We start from the raw sequence: 20,711 nt of genomic DNA, 5'->3' as shown, positions 1-20,711 counted from the left end.
TAGAACACAGACACAGGGCTGGTATAGAACACAGGGCTGGTATAGAATATAGGGCTGGTATAGACCACGATGCTGGTATAGAACACAGACACAGGGCTGGTATAGAACACAGGGCTGGTACAGAACATAGGGCTGGTATAGACACAGGGCTGGTATAGAACACAGGGCTGGTATAGAACACAGGGCTGGTATAGAACACAGGGCTGGTATAGAACACAGGGCTGGAATAGACACAGGGCTGGTATAGAACACATGGCTGGAATAGACACAGGGCTGGTATAGAACACAGGGCTGGTATAGAACATAGGGCTGGTATAGAACACAGACACAGGGCTGTTACAGAACACAGGGCTGGAATAGAACACAGGGCTGGTATAGAACACAGGGCTGGTATAGAACACAGGGCTGTTATAGAACACAGGGCTTGTATAGAACATAGGGCTGGTATAGAAGACAGACACAGGGCTGTTACAGAACACAGGGCTGGTATAGAACACAGGGCTGGTATAGAACACAGACACGGGGCTGGTATAGAACACAGGGCTGGTATAGAACACAGACACAGGGCTGGTATAGAACTCAGACACAGGGATGGTACAGAACACAGGGCTGGTATAGAACACGGGGCTGGTATAGAACACAGACATAGGGCTGGTATAGAACACAGAGCTGGTATAGAACAGACACAGGGCTGGTATAGGACACAGACACAGGGCTGGTATAGGACACAGACACAGGGCTGGTATAGAACACAGGGCTTGTGTAGAACACAGGGCTGGAATAAACACAGGGCTGTTATAGAACACGATGCTGGTATAGAACACAGACACAGGGCTGGTATAGAACACAGGGCTGGTATAGAACATAGGGCTGGTATAGACCACGATGCTGGTATAGAACACAGACACAGGGCTGGTATAGAACACAGGGCTGGTATAGAATATAGGGCTGGTATAGACCACGATGCTGGTATAGAACACAGACACAGGGCTGGTATAGAACACAGGGCTGGTACAGAACATAGGGCTGGTATAGACACAGGGCTGGTATAGAACACAGGGCTGGTATAGAACACAGGGCTGGTATAGAACACAGGGCTGGTATAGAACACAGGGCTGGAATAGACACAGGGCTGGTATAGAACACAGGGCTGGAATAGACACAGGGCTGGTATAGAACACAGGGCTGGTATAGAACATAGGGCTGGTATAGAACACAGACACAGGGCTGTTACAGAACACAGGGCTGGGATAGAACACAGGGCTGGTATAGAACACAGGGCTGGTATAGAACACAGGGCTGTTATAGAACACAGGGCTTGTATAGAACATAGGGCTGGTATAGAAGACAGACACAGGGCTGTTACAGAACACAGGGCTGGTATAGAACACAGGGCTGGTACATAACACATGACTGGAATAGAACACAGACAAAGGGCTGGTATAGAACACAGACAAAGGGCTGGTATAGAACACAGACGTACGGCTGGTATAGAACACAGGGCTGGTATAGAACACAGACAAAGGGCTGGTATAGAACACAGACAAAGGGCTGGTATAGAACACAGACAAAGGGCTGGTATAGAACACAAACAAAGGGCTGGTATAGAACACAGGGCTGGTATAGAACAGACACAGGGCTGGTATAGGACACAGACACAGGGCTGGTATAGGACACAGGGCTGGTATAGAACAGACACAGGGCTGGTATAGGACACAGACACAGGGCTGGTATAGGACACAGACACAGGGCTGGTATAGAACACAGGGCTTGTGTAGAACACAGGGCTGGAATAGACACAGGGCCGGTATAGAACATAGGGCTGGTATAGACCACGATGCTGGTATAGAACACAGACACAGGGCTGGTATAGAACACAGGGCTGGTATAGAACATAGGGCTGGTATAGACCACGATGCTGGTATAGAACACAGACACGGGGATGGTATAGAACACAGGGCTGGTACAGAACATAGGGCTGGTATAGACACAGGGCTGGTATAGAACACAGGGCTGGTATAGAACACAGGGCTGGTATAGAACACAGGGCTGGTATAGAACACAGGGCTGGAATAGAAACAGGGCTGGTATAGACACAGGGCTGGTATAGAACACAGGGCTGGAATAGACACAGGGCTGGTATAGAACACAGGGCTGGTATAGAACATAGGGCTGGTATAGAACACAGACACAGGGCTGTTACAGAACACAGGGCTGGGATAGAACACAGGGCTGGTATAGAACACAGGGCTGGTACAGATCACAGGGCTGGTACAGAACATAGGGCTGGTATAGACACAGGGCTGGTATAGAACACAGGGCTGGTATAGAACACAGGGCTGGTATAGAACACAGGGCTGGTATAGAACACAGGGCTGGAATAGACACAGGGCTGGTATAGACACAGGGCTGGTATAGAACACAGGGCTGGAATAGAACACAGGGCTGGAATAGACACAGGGCTGGTATAGAACACAGGGCTGGTATAGAACATAGGGCTGGTATAGAACACAGACACAGGGCTGTTACAGAACACAGGGCTGGGATAGAACACAGGGCGGGTATAGAACACAGGGCTGGTACAGATCACAGGGCTGATATAGAACATAGGGCTGGTATAGAACACAGACACGGGGCTGGTATAGAACACAGGGCTGGTATAGTCACAGACACAGGGCTGGAATAGACACAGGGCTGTTATAGAACACAGGGCTGGTATAGAACATAGGGCTGGTATAGAAGACAGACACAGGGCTGGTATAGAACACAGGGCTGGTACATAACACATGACTGGAATAGAACACAGACAAAGGGCTGGTATAGAACACAGACAAAGGGCTGGTATAGAACACAGACGTACGGCTGGTATAGAACACAGGGCTGGTATAGAACACAGACAAAGGGCTGGTATAGAACACAGACAAAGGGCTGGTATAGAACACAGACAAAGGGCTGGTATAGAACACAGACAAAGGGCTGGTATCGAACACAGGGCTGGTATAGAACACAGACAAAGGGCTGGTATAGAACATAGGGCTGGTATAGAACACAGACACGGGGCTGGTATAGAACACAGGGCTGGTATAGTCACAGACACAGGGCTGGAATAGACACAGGGCTGTTATAGAACACAGGGCTGGTATAGAACATAGGGCTGGTATAGAACACAGACAAAGGGCTGGTATAGAACACAGACGTACGGCTGGTATAGAACACAGGGCTGGTATAGAACACAGACAAAGGGCTGGTATAGAACACAGACAAAGGGCTGGTATAGAACACAGACAAAGGGCTGGTATAGAACACAGACAAAGGGCTGGTATCGAACACAGGGCTGGTATAGAACACAGACAAAGGGCTGGTATAGAACACAGACCTACGGCTGGTATAGAACACAGACAAAGGGCTGGTATAGAACACAGACAAAGGGCTGGTATAGAACACAGACGTACGGCTGGTATAGAACACAGGGCTGGTATAGAACATAGACACAGGGCTGGTATAGAACACAGGGATGGTATAGAACACAGACAAAGGACTGGTATAGAACACAGACAAAGGGCTGGTATAAAACACAGACAAAGGGCTGGTATAGAACACAGGGCTGGTATAGAACACAGACAAAGGGCTGGTATAGAACACAGACGTACGGCTGGTATAGAACACAGGGCTGGTATAGAACATAGACACAGGGCTGGTATAGAACACAGACATACGGCTGGTATAGAACACATGGCTGGTATAGAACACAGGGCTGGTATAGAACACAGGGCTGGTATAGAACACAGGGCTGGTATAGAACACAGGGCTGGTTTAGAACACAGGGCTGGTATAGAACACAGGGCTGGTATAGAACACAGACGAAGGGCTTGTATAGAACACAGACGTACGGCTGGTATAGAACACAGGGCTGGTATAGAACACAGGGCTGGTATAAAACACAGGGCTGGTATAGAACACGATGCTGGTATAGAACACAGACACGGGGCTGGTATAGAACACAGGGCTGGTACAGAACATAGGGCTGGTATAGACACAGGGCTGGTATAGAACACAGGGCTGGTATAAAACACAGGGCTGGTATAGAACACAGGGCTGGTATAGAACACAGGGCTGGAATAGAAACAGGGCTGGTATAGACACAGGGCTGGTATAGAACACAGGGCTGGAATAGACACAGGGCTGGTATAGAACACAGGGCTGGTATAGAACATAGGGCTGGTATAGAACACAGACACAGGGCTGTTACAGAACACAGGGCTGGGATAGAACACAGGGCTGGTATAGAACACAGGGCTGGTACAGATCACAGGGCTGGTACAGAACATAGGGCTGGTATAGACACAGGGCTGGTATAGAACACAGGGCTGGTATAGAACACAGGGCTGGTATAGAACACATGGCTGGTATAGAACACAGGGCTGGTATAGAACACAGGGCTGGTATAGAACACAGGGCTGGTATAGAACACAGGGCTGGTATAGAACACAGGGCTGGTTTAGAACACAGGGCTGGTATAGAACACAGGGCTGGTATAGAACACAGACGAAGGGCTTGTATAGAACACAGACGTACGGCTGGTATTGAACACAGGGCTGGTATAGAACACAGGGCTGGTATAGAACACAGGGCTGGTATAGAACACATGGCTGGTATAGAACACAGACATAGCGCTGGTATGGAACACAGGTTTGGTATAGAACACAGACAAAGGGCTGGTATAGAACACAGGGCTGGTATAGAACACAGGGCTGGTATAGAACACAGACATAGCGCTGGTATGGAACACAGGGTTGGTATAGAACACAGACAAAGGGCTGGTATAGAACACAGGGTTGGTATAGAACAGGGCTGGTATAGAACACATGGCTGGTATAGAACACAGACATAGCGCTGGTATGGAACACAGGGTTGGTATAGAACACAGACGTACGGCTGGTATAGAACACAGACGTAGGGCTGGTATAGAACACAGACGTACGGCTGGTATAGAACACATGGCTGGTATAGAACACAGACGTACGGCTGGTATAAAACAAGGGCTGGTATAGAACACAGACGTACGGCTGGTATAAAACACAGGACTGGTATAGAACACATGGCTGGTATAGAACACAGACGTACGGCTGGTATAGAACACAGGGCTTGTATAGAACACAGACGTACGGCTGGTATAAAACACAGGGCTGGTATAGAACACAGACGTACAGCTGGTATAGAACACAGGGCTGGTATAGAACACAGACGAAGGGCTGGTATAAAACACAGGGCTGGTATAGAACACATGGCTGGTATAGAACACAGACATAGCGCTGGTATGGAACACAGGGCTGGTATAGGACACAGGGCTGGTATAGAACACAGGGCTGGTATAGAACACTGGGCTGGTGAAGAACACAGACACAGGGCTGGTATACAACACAGGGCTGGTATAGAACACAGGGCAAGTATAGAACACAGGGCTGGTATAGAACACAGACACAGGGCTGTTATACAACACAGGGCTGGTATAGAACACAAGGATGGTATAGAACACAGGGCTGGTATAGAACACGGGGCTGGTATAGAACACAGGGCTGGTATAGAACACAGGGCTGGTATAGAACACAGACACAGGGCTGGTATACAACACAGGGCTGGTATAGAACACAGGGATGGTATAGAACACGGGGCTGGTATAGAACACAGGGCTGGTATAGAACACAGACACAGGGCTGGTATACAACACAGGGCTGGTATAGAACACAGGGCTGGTATGGAACACAGACACAGAGCTGGTATAGAACACAGGGCTGGTATAGAACGGAGACGTACGGCTGGTATAGAACACAGGGCTTGTATAGAACACAGACGTACGGCTGGTATAGACACAGGGCTTGTATAGAACACAGACGTACGGCTGGTATAAAACACAGGGCTGGTATAAAACACAGGGCTGGTATAGAACACAGGGCTGGTATGGAACACAGACACGGAGCTGGTATAGAACACAGGGCTTGTATAGAACAGAGACGTACGGCTGGTATAGAACACAGAGCTTGTATAGAACAGAGGGCTGGTATAGAACACAGACACAGGGCTGGTATACAACACAGGGCTGGTATAGAACACAGGGATGGTATAGAACACAGGGCTGGTATGGAACACAGACACGGAGCTGGTATAGAACACAGGGCTGGTATAGAACAGAGACGTACGGCTGGTATAGAACACAGGGCTGGTATAGAACACAGGGCTGGTATAGAATACAGGGCTGGTATCGAACACAGGGCTGGTATAGAACACATGGCTGGTATAGAACACAGACATAGCGCTGGTATGGAACACAGGTTTGGTATAGAACACAGACAAAGGGCTGGTATAGATCACAGGGCTGGTATAGAACACAGACATAGCGCTGGTATGGAACACAGGGTTGGTATAGAACACAGACAAAGGGCTGGTATAGAACACAGGGTTGGTATAGAACAGGGCTGGTATAGAACACATGGCTGGTATAGAACACAGACATAGCGCTGGTATGGAACACAGGGTTGGTATAGAACACAGACGTACGGCTGGTATAGAACACAGACGTAGGGCTGGTATAGAACACAGACGTACGGCTGGTATAGAACACATGGCTGGTATAGAACACAGACGTACGGCTGGTATAAAACAAGGGCTGGTATAGAACACAGACGTACGGCTGGTATAAAACACAGGGCTGGTATAGAACACATGGCTGGTATAGAACACAGACGTACGGCTGGTATAGAACACAGGGCTTGTATAGAACACAGACGTACGGCTGGTATAAAACACAGGGCTGGTATAGAACACAGACGTACGGCTGGTATAGAACACAGGGCTGGTATAGAACACAGACGAAGGGCTGGTATAAAACACAGGGCTGGTATAGAACACATGGCTGGTATAGAACACAGACATAGCGCTGGTATGGAACACAGGGCTGGTATAGGACACAGGGCTGGTATAGAACACAGGGCTGGTATAGAACACTGGGCTGGTGAAGAACACAGACACAGGGCTGGTATACAACACAGGGCTGGTATAGAACACAGGGCAAGTATAGAACACAGGGCTGGTATAGAACACAGACACAGGGCTGTTATACAACACAGGGCTGGTATAGAACACAAGGATGGTATAGAACACAGGGCTGGTATAGAACACGGGGCTGGTATAGAACACAGGGCTGGTATAGAACACAGGGCTGGTATAGAACACAGACACAGGGCTGGTATACAACACAGGGCTGGTATAGAACACAGGGATGGTATAGAACACGGGGCTGGTATAGAACACAGACACAGGGCTGGTATACAACACAGGGCTGGTATACAACACAGGGCTGGTATAGAACACAGGGATGGTATAGAACACGGGGCTGGTATAGAACACAGGGCTGGTATAAAACACAGACACAGGGCTGGTATACAACACAGGGCTGGTAAAGAACACAGGGCTGGTATGGAACACAGACACAGAGCTGGTATAGAACACAGGGCTGGTATAGAACGGAGACGTACGGCTGGTATAGAACACAGGGCTTGTATAGAACACAGACGTACGGCTGGTATAGACACAGGGCTTGTATAGAACACAGACGTACGGCTGGTATAAAACACAGGGCTGGTATAAAACACAGGGCTGGTATAGAACACAGGGCTGGTATGGAACACAGACACGGAGCTGGTATAGAACACAGGGCTTGTATAGAACAGAGACGTACGGCTGGTATAGAACACAGAGCTTGTATAGAACAGAGGGCTGGTATAGAACACAGACAAAGGGCTGGTATACAACACAGGGCTGGTATAGAACACAGGGATGGTATAGAACAAAGGGCTGGTATGGAACACAGACACGGAGCTGGTATAGAACACAGGGCTGGTATAGAACAGAGACGTACGGCTGGTATAGAACACAGGGCTGGTATAGAACACAGGGCTGGTATAGAACACAGGGCTTGAATAGAACACAGGGCTGGTATAGACCACAGGGCTGGTATAGAACACAGGGCTGGTATAGAACACAGGGCTGGTATAGAACACAGGGCTGGTATCGAACACAGGGCTGGTATAGAACACAGGGCTGGTACAGAACAAAGACATATGGCTGGTATAGAACACAGACACAGGGCTGGTATAGAACACAGACACAGGGCTGGTATAGAACACAGGGCTGGTATAGAACACAGGGATGGTATAGAACACAGGGCTGGTATAGACCACAGGACTGGAATAGACACAGGTGTAACCTGATGTCTCTAGTGTAACCTGATGTAACTTGATCTCTCTAGAGTAACCTGATGTCTCCAGAGTAACCTGATGTCTCTAGAGTAACCTGATGTAACCTGATGTCTCTAGAGTAACCTGATGTCTCAAGAGTAACCTGATGTAACCTGATGTCTCTAGAGTAACCTGATGTCTCTAGAGTAACCTGATGTCTCTAGAGTAACCTGATGTCTCTAGAGTAACCTGAATTAACCTGATGTCTCTAGTAGTTTAACCTGATGTAACCTGATGTCTCTAGAATAACCTGATGTAACCTGATGTCTCTAGTGTAACCTGATGTCTATAGAGTAACCTGAATTAACCTGATGTCTCTAGTAGTTTAACCTGATGTAACCTGATGTCTCTAGAATAACCTGATGTAACCTGATGTCTCTAGAGTAACCTGATATAACCTGATGTCTGTAGTGTAACCTGATGTCTCTAGAATAACCTGATGTCTCTAGTGTATCCTGATGTCTCTAGAGTAACCTGATGTAACCTGATGTCTCTAGAGTAACCTGATGTCTCTAGAGTAACCTGATGTAACCTGATGTCTCTAGAGTAACCTGATGTCTCTAGAGTAACCTGATGTAACCTGATGTCTCTAGAGTAACCTGATGTCTCTAGAGTAACCTGATGTCTCTAGAGTAACCTGATGTCTCTAGAGTAACCTGAATTAACCTGATGTCTCTAGTAGTTTAACCTGATGTAACCTGATGTCTCTAGAATAACCTGATGTAACCTGATGTCTCTAGTGTAACCTGATGTCTATAGAGTAACCTGAATTAACCTGATGTCTCTAGTAGTTTAACCTGATGTAACCTGATGTCTCTAGAATAACCTGATGTAACCTGATGTCTCTAGTGTAACCTGATGTCTATAGAGTAACCTGAATTAACCTGATGTCTCTAGTAGTTTAACCTGATATAACCTGACGTCTCTAGAATAACCTGATGTCTCTAGAATAACCTGATGTCTCTAGAATAACCTGATGTCTCTAGAGTAACCTGATGTAACCTGACGTCTCTAGAATAACCTGACGTCTCTAGAATAACCTGATGTCTCTAGAGTAACCTGATGTCTCTAGAGTAACCTGAATGAACCTGATGTCTCTAGTGTATCCTGATGTCTCTAGAGTAACCTGATGTAACCTGACGTCTCTAGAATAACCTGATGTCTCTAGAATAACCTGATGTCTCTAGTGTATCCTGATGTCTCTAGAATAACCTGATGTAACCTGATGTCTGTAGTGTAACCTGATGTAACCTGACGTCTGTAGTGTATCCTGATGTCTCTAGAATAACCTGATGTCTCTAGAATAACCTGATGTCTCTAGAATAACCTGATGTAACCTGATGTCTGTAGTGTAACCTGATATAACCTGATGTCTGTAGTGTATCCTGATGTCTCTAGAATAACCTGATGTAACCTGACGTCTGTAGTGTAACCTGATGTCTCTAGAATAACCTGATGTAACCTGATGTCTGTAGTGTAACCTGATATAACCTGATGTCTGTAGTGTATCCTGATGTCTCTAGAATAACCTGATGTAACCTGATGTCTGTAGTGTAACCTGATGTCTCTAGAATAACCTGATGTAACCTGTTGTCTCTAGAGTAACCTGATGTAACCTGACGTCTCTAGAATAACCTGACGTCTCTAGAATAACCTGACGTCTCTAGAATAACCTGATGTCTCTAGAGTAACCTGATGTCTCTAGAGTAACCTGATATAACCTGATGTCTGTAGTGTAACCTGATGTCTCTAGAATAACCTGAATGAACCTGATGTCTCTAGTGTATCCTGATGTCTCTAGAGTAACCTGATGTAACCTGACGTCTCTAGAATAACCTGATGTCTCTAGAATAACCTGATGTCTCTAGAGTAACCTGATATAACCTGATGTCTGTAGTGTAACCTGATGTCTCTAGAATAACCTGATGTAACCTGATGTCTCTAGTGTATCCTGATGTCTCTAGAATAACCTGATGTAACCTGATGTCTCTAGAGTAACCTGATATAACCTGATGTCTGTAGTGTAACCTGATGTCTCTAGAATAACCTGATGTCTCTAGTGTATCCTGATGTCTCTAGAATAACCTGATGTAACCTGATGTCTGTAGTGTAACCTGATATAACCTGATGTCTCTAGTGTATCCTGATGTCTCTAGAATAACCTGATGTAACCTGACGTCTGTAGTGTATCCTGATGTCTCTAGAATAACCTGATGTCTCTAGAATAACCTGATGTCTCTAGAATAACCTGATGTAACCTGTTGTCTCTAGAGTAACTTGATGTAACCTTATGTCTCTAGAATAACCTGATGTCTCTAGTGTATCCTGATGTCTCTAGAATAACCTGATGTAACCTGATGTCTGTAGTGTAACCTGATATAACCTGATGTCTCTAGTGTATCCTGATGTCTCTAGAATAACCTGATATAACCTGATGTCTGTAGTGTAACCTGATGTCTCTAGAATAACCTGATGTCTCTAGAATAACCTGATGTCTCTAGTGTGACCTGATGTAACCTGACGTCTGTAGTGTAACCTGATGTCTCTAGAATAACCTGATGTAACCTGATGTCTCTAGTGTGACCTGATATAACCTGATGTCTGTAGTGTAACCTGATGTCTCTAGAATAACCTGATGTAACCTGTTGTCTGTAGTGTAACCTGATGTAACCTTATGTCTCTAGAATAACCTGATGTCTCTAGTGTAACCTGATGTAACCTGATGTCTCTAGAATAACCTGATATAACCTGATGTCTCTAGAATAACCTGATGTAACCTGATGTCTCTAGAGTAACTTGATGTAACCTGATGTCTCTAGAATAACCTGATGTCTCTTGAATAACCTGATATAACCTGATGTCTCTAGTGTGACCTGATATAACCTGATGTCTGTAGTGTAACCTGATGTCTCTAGAATAACCTGATGTAACCTGATGTCTCTAGAATAACCTGATATAACCTGATGTCTCTAGAATAACCTGATGTAACCTGATGTCTCTAGAGTAACCTGATGTAACCTGATGTCTCTAGTGTGACCTGATATAACCTGATGTCTGTAGTGTAACCTGATGTCTCTAGAATAACCTGATGTAACCTGATGTCTGTAGTGTAACCTGATGTAACCTGATGTCTCTAGAATAACCTGATGTCTCTAGAATAACCTGATGTAACCTGATGTCTCTAGAGTAACCTGATATAACCTGATGTCTGTAGTGTATCCTGATGTCTCTAGAGTAACCTGATATAACCTGATGTCTCTAGTGTGACCTGATATAACCTGATGTCTGTAGTGTAACCTGATGTCTCTAGAATAACCTGATGTAACCTGATGTCTGTAGTGTAACCTGATGTAACCTGATGTCTCTAGAATAACCTGATGTCTCTAGAATAACCTGATGTAACCTGATGTCTGTAGTGTAACCTGATGTAACCTGATGTCTCTAGAATAACCTGATGTCTCTAGAATAACCTGATGTAACCTGATGTCTCTAGAATAACCTGATATAACCTGATGTCTCTAGAATAACCTGATGTAACCTGATGTCTCTAGAGTAACTTGATGTAACCTTATGTCTCTAGAATAACCTGATGTCTCTTGAATAACCTGATATAACCTGATGTCTCTAGTGTGACCTGATATAACCTGATGTCTCTAGTGTGACCTGATGTAACCTGATGTCTCTAGAATAACCTGATGTCTCTAGAATAACCTGATGTAACCTGATGTCTCTAGAATAACCTGATATAACCTGATGTCTCTAGAATAACCTGATGTAACCTGATGTCTCTAGAGTAACCTGATGTAACCTGATGTCTCTAGTGTGACCTGATATAACCTGATGTCTCTAGTGTAACCTGATGTCTCTAGAGTAACCTGATGTAACCTGATGTCTCTAGAGTGACCTGATATAACCTGATGTCTCTAGTGTAACCTGATGTAACCTGATGTCTCTAGTGTGACCTGATATAACCTGATGTCTCTAGTGTAACCTGATGTCTCTAGAATAACCTGATGTAACCTGATGTCTCTAGTGTGACCTGATATAACCTGATGTCTCTAGTGTGACCTGATATAACCTGATGTCTCTAGAATAACCTGCTATAACCTGATGCCTCTAGAATAACCTGATATAACCTGATGTCTCTAGTGTGACCTGATATAACCTGATGTCTCTAGTGTGACCTGATATAACCTGATGCCTCTAGAATAACCTGATATAACCTGATGCCTCTAGAATAACCTGATATAACCTGATGTCTCTAGAATAACCTGATATAACCTGATGCCTCTAGAATAACCTGATATAACCTGATGTCTCTAGAATAACCTGATATAACTTGATGCCTCTAGAATAACCTGATATAACCTGATGTCTCTAGAATAACCTGATATAACCTGATGCCTCTAGAATAACCTGATATAACCTGATGTCTCTAGAATAACCTGATGTCTCTAGTGTGACCTGATATAACCTGATGTCTGTAGTGTAAACTGATGTCTCTAGAATAACCTGATGTCTCTAGAATAACCTGATGTAACCTGATGTCTCTAGAATAACCTGATATAACCTGATGTCTCTAGAATAACCTGATGTAACCTGATGTCTCTAGAGTAACCTGATGTAACCTGATGTCTCTAGTGTGACCTGATATAACCTGATGTCTGTAGTGTAACCTGATGTCTCTAGAATAACCTGATGTAACCTGATGTCTCTAGTGTGACCTGATATAACCTGATGTCTGTAGTGTAACCTGATGTCTCTAGAATAACCTGATGTAACCTGATGTCTGTAGTGTAACCTGATGTAACCTGATGTCTCTAGAATAACCTGATGTAACCTGATGTCTCTAGAATAACCTGATATAACCTGATGTCTCTAGAATAACCTGATGTAACCTGATGTCTCTAGAGTAACCTGATGTAACCTGATGTCTCTAGTGTGACCTGATATAACCTGATGTCTGTAGTGTAACCTGATGTCTCTAGAATAACCTGATGTAACTTGATGTCTGTAGTGTAACCTGATGTAACCTGATGTCTCTAGAATAACCTGATGTCTCTAGAATAACCTGATGTAACCTGATGTCTCTAGAGTAACCTGATATAACCTGATGTCTCTAGTGTAACCTGATGTCTCTAGTGTAACCTGATGTCTCTAGAATAACCTGATGTAACCTGATGTCTCTAGTGTGACCTGATATAACCTGATGTCTCTAGTGTGACCTGGTATAACCTGATGTCTCTAGAATAACCTGCTATAACCTGATGCCTCTAGAATAACCTGATATAACCTGATGTCTCTAGTGTGACCTGATATAACCTGATGTCTCTAGTGTGACCTGATATAACCTGATGCCTCTAGAATAACCTGATATAACCTGATGCCTCTAGAATAACCTGATATAACCTGATGTCTCTAGAATAACCTGATATAACCTGATGCCTCTAGAATAACCTGATATAACCTGATGTCTCTAGAATAACCTGATATAACTTGATGCCTCTAGAATAACCTGATATAACCTGATGTCTCTAGAATAACCTGATATAACCTGATGTCTCTAGAATAACCTGATATAACCTGATGTCTCTAGAATAACCTGATGTCTCTAGTGTGACCTGATATAACCTGATGTCTGTAGTGTAAACTGATGTCTCTAGAATAACCTGATGTAACCTGATGTCTGTAGTGTAACCTGATGTAACCTGATGTCTCTAGAATAACCTGATGTCTCTAGAATAACCTGATGTAACCTGATGTCTCTAGAATAACCTGATATAACCTGATGTCTCTAGAATAACCTGATGTACCCTGATGTCTCTAGAGTAACCTGATGTAACCTGATGTCTCTAGTGTGACCTGATATAACCTGATGTCTGTAGTGTAACCTGATGTCTCTAGAATAACCTGATGTAACCTGATGTCTGTAGTGTAACCTGATGTAACCTGATGTCTCTAGTGTGACCTGATATAACCTGATGTCTCTAGTGTGACCTGATATAACCTGATGTCTCTAGAATAACCTGATATAACCTGATGCCTCTAGAATAACCTGATATAACCTGATGTCTCTAGTGTGACCTGATATAACCTGATGTCTCTAGTGTGACCTGATATAACCTGATGTCTGTAGTGTAACCTGATGTCTCTAGAATAACCTGATGTCTCTAGAATAACCTGATGTAACCTGATGTCTCTAGAATAACCTGATATAACCTGATGTCTCTAGAATAACCTGATGTAACCTGATGTCTCTAGTGTGACCTGATATAACCTGATGTCTGTAGTGTAACCTGATGTCTCTAGAATAACCTGATGTAACCTGATGCCTCTAGAATAACCTGATATAACCTGATGTCTCTAGTGTGACCTGATATAACCTGATGTCTCTAGTGTGACCTGATATAACCTGATGCCTCTAGAATAACCTGATATAACCTGATGCCTCTAGAATAACCTGATATAACCTGATGTCTCTAGAATAACCTGATATAACCTGATGCCTCTAGAATAACCTGATATAACCTGATGCCTCTAGAATAACCTGATATAACCTGATGTCTCTAGAATAACCTGATATAACCTGATGTCTCTAGAATAACCTGATGTAACCAGACGACCGAGCGGCGTGTGAACGGCTGATCCACCTGCGACTTGAGACGAGGAACGCGCCGGACCTTGGCCGCAGGGGCGGGGTGGAACGACAGTTCCTTGATGGACCACTATCGTTGTAGCCTCCGGGAGGATGTCTGCAGGGAGCTAGCGTGTCGGGACTCAACCCTCTCCCTCGACGAACTGATCGACATGTCCATTCGACTGGACAACCTGCTGGCTTCCCGCGGGCGTCCAGAACGGGCCCTGTCGATTCCACCTCCAGGCCCTCCTGCTCCAATCCCCATGAAGTTAGGGGGGGGCCGCATCGAGGGGGACCGGGGAGGAGGCTCCTCCTGCACCGGGTGTGGTCGGAGAGGACACACTGCCGATCGGTGCTGGAGTAGCTCGTCTGGGAGTCGGGATGGCAGGCAGAGCACTCCTCGTTCACCCCAGGTGAGTCAGCACCAGACTCACCCAGAGCTTCCTGTCGGCCATATGTTTTTGTTAATTTATTTTCCTGGGTTATCGCATTTCCACCTCTGGGGTGGTGATGGAGTGTGACCGCGTTACAGCCGTGCGTAATTGGACGACTCCAACCACGGTAAAGGAGGTGCAGCGTTTTTTAGGGTTTGCCGATTACTTTTGGTCAGGTGGCTGCTCCCATTACCTCACTGCTGAAGGGAGGGCCGGCGCACTTGCGCTGATCAGCAGAGGCGGGCAGAGCCTAAGGTCGTATGAAGGAGCTGTTCACCGACGCACCCGTGCTGGCGTCATCCGGACCCCTCTTTGGCGTTCATAGTGGAGGTGGACACGTCCGAGGCTAGGGTGGGAGCCGTGCTATCACAGCGCTCGGGCATGCCACCAAAGCTCCATCCCTGCGCTTTTTTTCCGAAGAAGCTCGGTCCGGCGGAGCGGAACTATGACGTGGGGGACCGGGAAATGTTAGCTGTAGTCAAGGCTCTGAAGGTGTGGAGACATTGGCTTGAGGGGGCTAAGCACCCTTTCCTCATCTGGACTGACCATCGTAATCTCGAGTATATCCGGGCAGCGAGGAGATTGAATCCGCGTCAGGCTAGGTGGGCCATGTTCTTTACCCATTTCCGTTTAACGATTTCATATCGGCCAGGCTCCCAAAATACGACGGCCGACGCGCTGTCACGCCTCTATGATACCGAGGAGCAGTCCATCGAGCAGACTCCCATCCTCCCAGCTTCATGTCTGATGGCACCGGTGATATGGGAAGTGGACACGGAGATCGAGAGTGTGTCACGGCTGGAACCTGCACCCCCTCAGTGTCCAGCAGGGGTTCAGTACGTGCCGCTTGGTGTCCGTGATAAGTTGATTCGATGGGCCCATACCCTCCTCGGGTCATCCTGGCATCGAGAGGACAGTGCGGAGTCTTAGGGGGAGGTACAGGTGGCCCACGTTGGCTAAGGATGTAAGGTTTTATGTCTCCTCCTGCTCGGTGTCCGCTCAGAGCAAGGCTCCTCGACACCTGCCTAGAGGGAAGTTACAGCCCCTCCCCGTTCCACAACGGCCGTGGTCGCACTTGTCAGTGGACTTTCTCACGGACCTTCCCCCGTCTCAGGGAAGTACCACAATCCTGGTCGTTGGGGATCGGTTTTCTAAGTCCTGCCGTCTCATCCCGTTGCCTGGTCTCCCTACGGCCCTGCAGACTGCGGAGGCTTTGTTTACCCATGTCTTCCGGCACTACGGGGTGCCTGAGGACATCGTTTCTGATCTGGGTCCCTAGTTCACGTCCAGAGTTTGGAGGGCATTCATGGAACGGCTGGGGGTCTCGGTCAGCCTGACCTCGGGTTTTTACCCCGAGAGTAATGGGCAGGTGGAGAGAGTAAACCAGGATGTGGGTAGGTTTCTGCGGTCGTATTGCCGGAACCGGCCTGGTGAGTGGGCGAGGTACGTCCCATGGGCGGAGCTCGCTCAGAGCTCCCTTCGCCACTCCTCTACTAACATGTCTCCGTTCCAGTGCGTGTTGGGCTACCAGCCGGTCCTGGCTCCATGGCATCAGAGCCAGACTGAGGCTCCTGCGGTGGAGGAATGGGTGCAGCGCTCGAAGGACGCCTGGAGAGCCGTCCAGGAATCTTTAAAACAGGCTAGTGGACGGCAGAAGAAGAGCTCTGACCAGCACCGCAGTGAGGCCCCCGTGTTTGCACCGTGGGACCGGGTCTGGCTCCCGACCCGAAACCTGCCCTCCGCCTGCCCTGCCGGAAGCTGGGGCCGCAGTGTGTAGGGCCATTTAAAGTCCTGAGGAGGATAAACGAGGTGTGTTATAGGTTACAGCTTCCTACTTACTATCACATTAACCCCTCGTTTCATGTGTCTCTCCTCAGGCCGGTGGTGGCTGGTCCCCTGCAAGAAGGTGAGTTGCCTGAGGTCCCTTCGCCCCCTCTGGACATCGAGGGGTCCCCGGCGTACACAGTACATGCTATTCTGGACTCGAGACGCCGGGTGAGGGGCCTACAGTACCTCGTGGACTGGGAGGGGTACTGTCCAGAGGAGAGGTGCTGGGTACCGGTGGGGGACATTTTGGACCCTTCACTTCTGAGGGACTTCCACCGCCTCCACCCGGATCGCCTGGCTCATCGCCCCCCGGCGGCGCGCTGCGGTAGCCGCGCGTCAGGTGGGGGGGGGGGGGGGGTACTGTCACGACTCCCACCGAAGGTGCCTCCCCTGCCTGTTCGGGCGGTGCTCGGCGGTCGTCGTCGCCGGTCTACTAGCCGCCACCGATCCCTTTTTCCTTTTCTGTTAGTTCAGTCTTATTAGTTGCACCTGTTCCTTTTTGGATTCTTGATTTTTGGTCTATTTAAGCCTGTTAGGCCCGCGTAGGTTTGTGCGGGATTATTTGTGTTCTCTGTCGGTTGTGGATGTGTTTTCATTGTTCTCTGAATCGTTTGCCCTGTGTTTGGGCTGGTCAGTGTGTATGCGCCCTGTATTTTGGCGTGACCGTTTTGTGCCGGAGAAATACATCTACAAATCACTGAACCCTCTGCTGTCTGCGCCTGACTCCTACCCACCACTCCTAGTATCCGTGACAGTAACTACCAATTGGATATGACAACATTTTGGGATAAAGAAATAAAAAATAAACCAGTGAAATTTCATTTTTGTCAATGAAAAAGGTGGGAATTTTGTTCCCTTGACAATGAGAAAGGTGGGAATGTTATTCCCTTGACAATGAGAAAGGTGGGAATGTTGTTCCCTTGATAATGAGAAAGATGGGAATGTTATTCCTTGTCATATAATTCCAACATTTACTGTCAATATAGTGTTCAAAACATTTTCCCTAATTCTGATGCGAATATTGGGTCACGACAACATAGAGACCAGGATCACACCATAGAGACCAGGATCACACCATAGCGACCAGGATCACACCATAGAGACCAGGATCAATACAACTAACAGAGGATCACACCATAGAGACCAGGATCAATACAACTAACAGAGGATCACACCATAGAGACCAGGATCAATACCATATAGACCAGGATCACACTATAGAGACCAGCATCACACCACAGAGACCAGGATCACACCATAGAGACCAGGATCACACCATAGAGACCAGGATCACACCATAGCGACCAGGATCACACCATAGAGACCAAGGTCAATACAACTAACAGAGGATCACACCATAGAGACCAGGATCACACCATAGAGACCAGGATCAATACAACTAACACAGGATCACACCATAGAGACCAGAATCAATAGAACTAACAGAGGATCACACCATAGAGACCAGGATCAATACAACTAACACAGAATCACACCATAGAGACCAGGATCAATACCATAGAGATCCGGATCACACCACAGAGACCAGGATCAATACAACTAACACAGGATCACACCACAGAGACCAGGATCAATACAACTAACAGAGGATCACACCATAGAGACCAGGATCAGAGACCAGGATCACACCATAGAGACCAGGATCAATACCGTAGAGACAAGGATCACACCATAGAGACCAGGTTCAATACCATAGAGACCAGGATCAATACAACTAACACAGGATCACACCATAGAGTCCAGGATCAATACCATAGAGACCAGGGTCTCACCATAGAGAACATGATCACACCATAGAGACCAGGATCACACCATAGAGACCAGGATCAATACAACTAACACAGGATCACACCATAGAGACCAGGAACAATACCATAGAGACCAGGATCACACCATAGAGACCAGGATCAATACAATAGAGACCAGGGTCACACCATAGAGACCAGGATCAATACAACTAACACAGGATCACACCATAGAGACCAGGATCAATACAATAGAGACCAGGGTCACACCATAGAGACCAGGATCAATACAACTAACAGAGGATCACACCATAGAGACCAGGATCAATACAACTAACAGAGGATCACACCATAGAGACCAGGATCAATACAACTAACAGAGGATCACACCATAGAGACCAGGATCAGAGACCAGGATCACACCATAGAGACCAGGATAACACCATATAGACCAGGATCAATACAACTAACACAGGATCACACCATAGAGACCAGGATCAATACAACTAACAGAGGATCACACCATAGAGACCAGGATCAATACCATAGAGACCAGGATCACACCATAGAGACCAGGATCAATACCATAGAGACCAGGATCACACCATAGAGACCAGGATCACACCATAGAGACCAGGATCAATACAACTAACACGGGATCACACCATAGAGACCAGGATCAATACCATAGAGACCAGGGTCACACCATAGAGAACATGATCACACCATAGAGACCAGGATCACACCATACAGACCAGGATCAATACAACTAACACAGGATCACACCATAGAGACCAGGATCAATACCATAGAGACCAGGATCACACCATAGAGACCAGGATCACACCATAGAGACCAGGATCAATACAACTAACACAGGATCACACCATAGAGACCAGGATCACACCATAGAGACCAGGATCAATACAATAGAGACCAGGATCACACCATAGAGACCAGGATCACACCATAGAGACCAGGATCAATACAACTAACACAGGATCACGCCATAGAGACCAGGACCAATTCAACTAACACAGGATCACACCATAGAGACCAGGATCAATACCATAGAGACCAGGATCACACCATGGAGACCAGGATCACACCATAGAGACCAGGATCAATACAAATATCACAGGATCAATACCATAGAGACCAGGATCAATACCATAGAAACCAGGATCACACCATAGAGACCAGGATCACACCACAGAGACCAAGATCAATACCATAGAGACCAGGATCACACCATAGAGACAGGAATCAATACCGTAGAGACCAGGATCACACCATAGAGACCAGGATCACACCATAGAGACCAGGATCAATACCATAGAGACCAGGATCACACCATAGAGACCAGGATCAATACCATAGAGACCAGGATCACACCATAAAGACCAGGATCACACCATAGAGACCAGGATCACACCATAGAGACCAGGATCATACCATAGAGACCAGGATCACACCATAGAGACCAGGATCACACCATAGAGACCAGGATCACACCATAGAGACCAGGATCACACCATAGAGACCAGGATCATACCATAGAGACCAGGATCAATACAACTAACACAAGGATCACACCATAGAGACCAGGATCACACCATAGAGACCAGGATCAATACAACTAACACAGGATCACACCATAGAGACCAGGATCACACCATAGAGACCAGGATCACACCATAGAGACCAGGATCAATACCATAGAGACCAGGATCACACCATAGAGACCAGGATC

This window comes from Salvelinus alpinus, chromosome 28, assembly GCF_045679555.1.
Source record: "Salvelinus alpinus chromosome 28, SLU_Salpinus.1, whole genome shotgun sequence".
In the NCBI taxonomy this organism is placed as follows: Eukaryota; Metazoa; Chordata; class Actinopteri; order Salmoniformes; family Salmonidae; genus Salvelinus; species Salvelinus alpinus.
Note: the sequence above shows the minus strand (reverse complement) of the source record.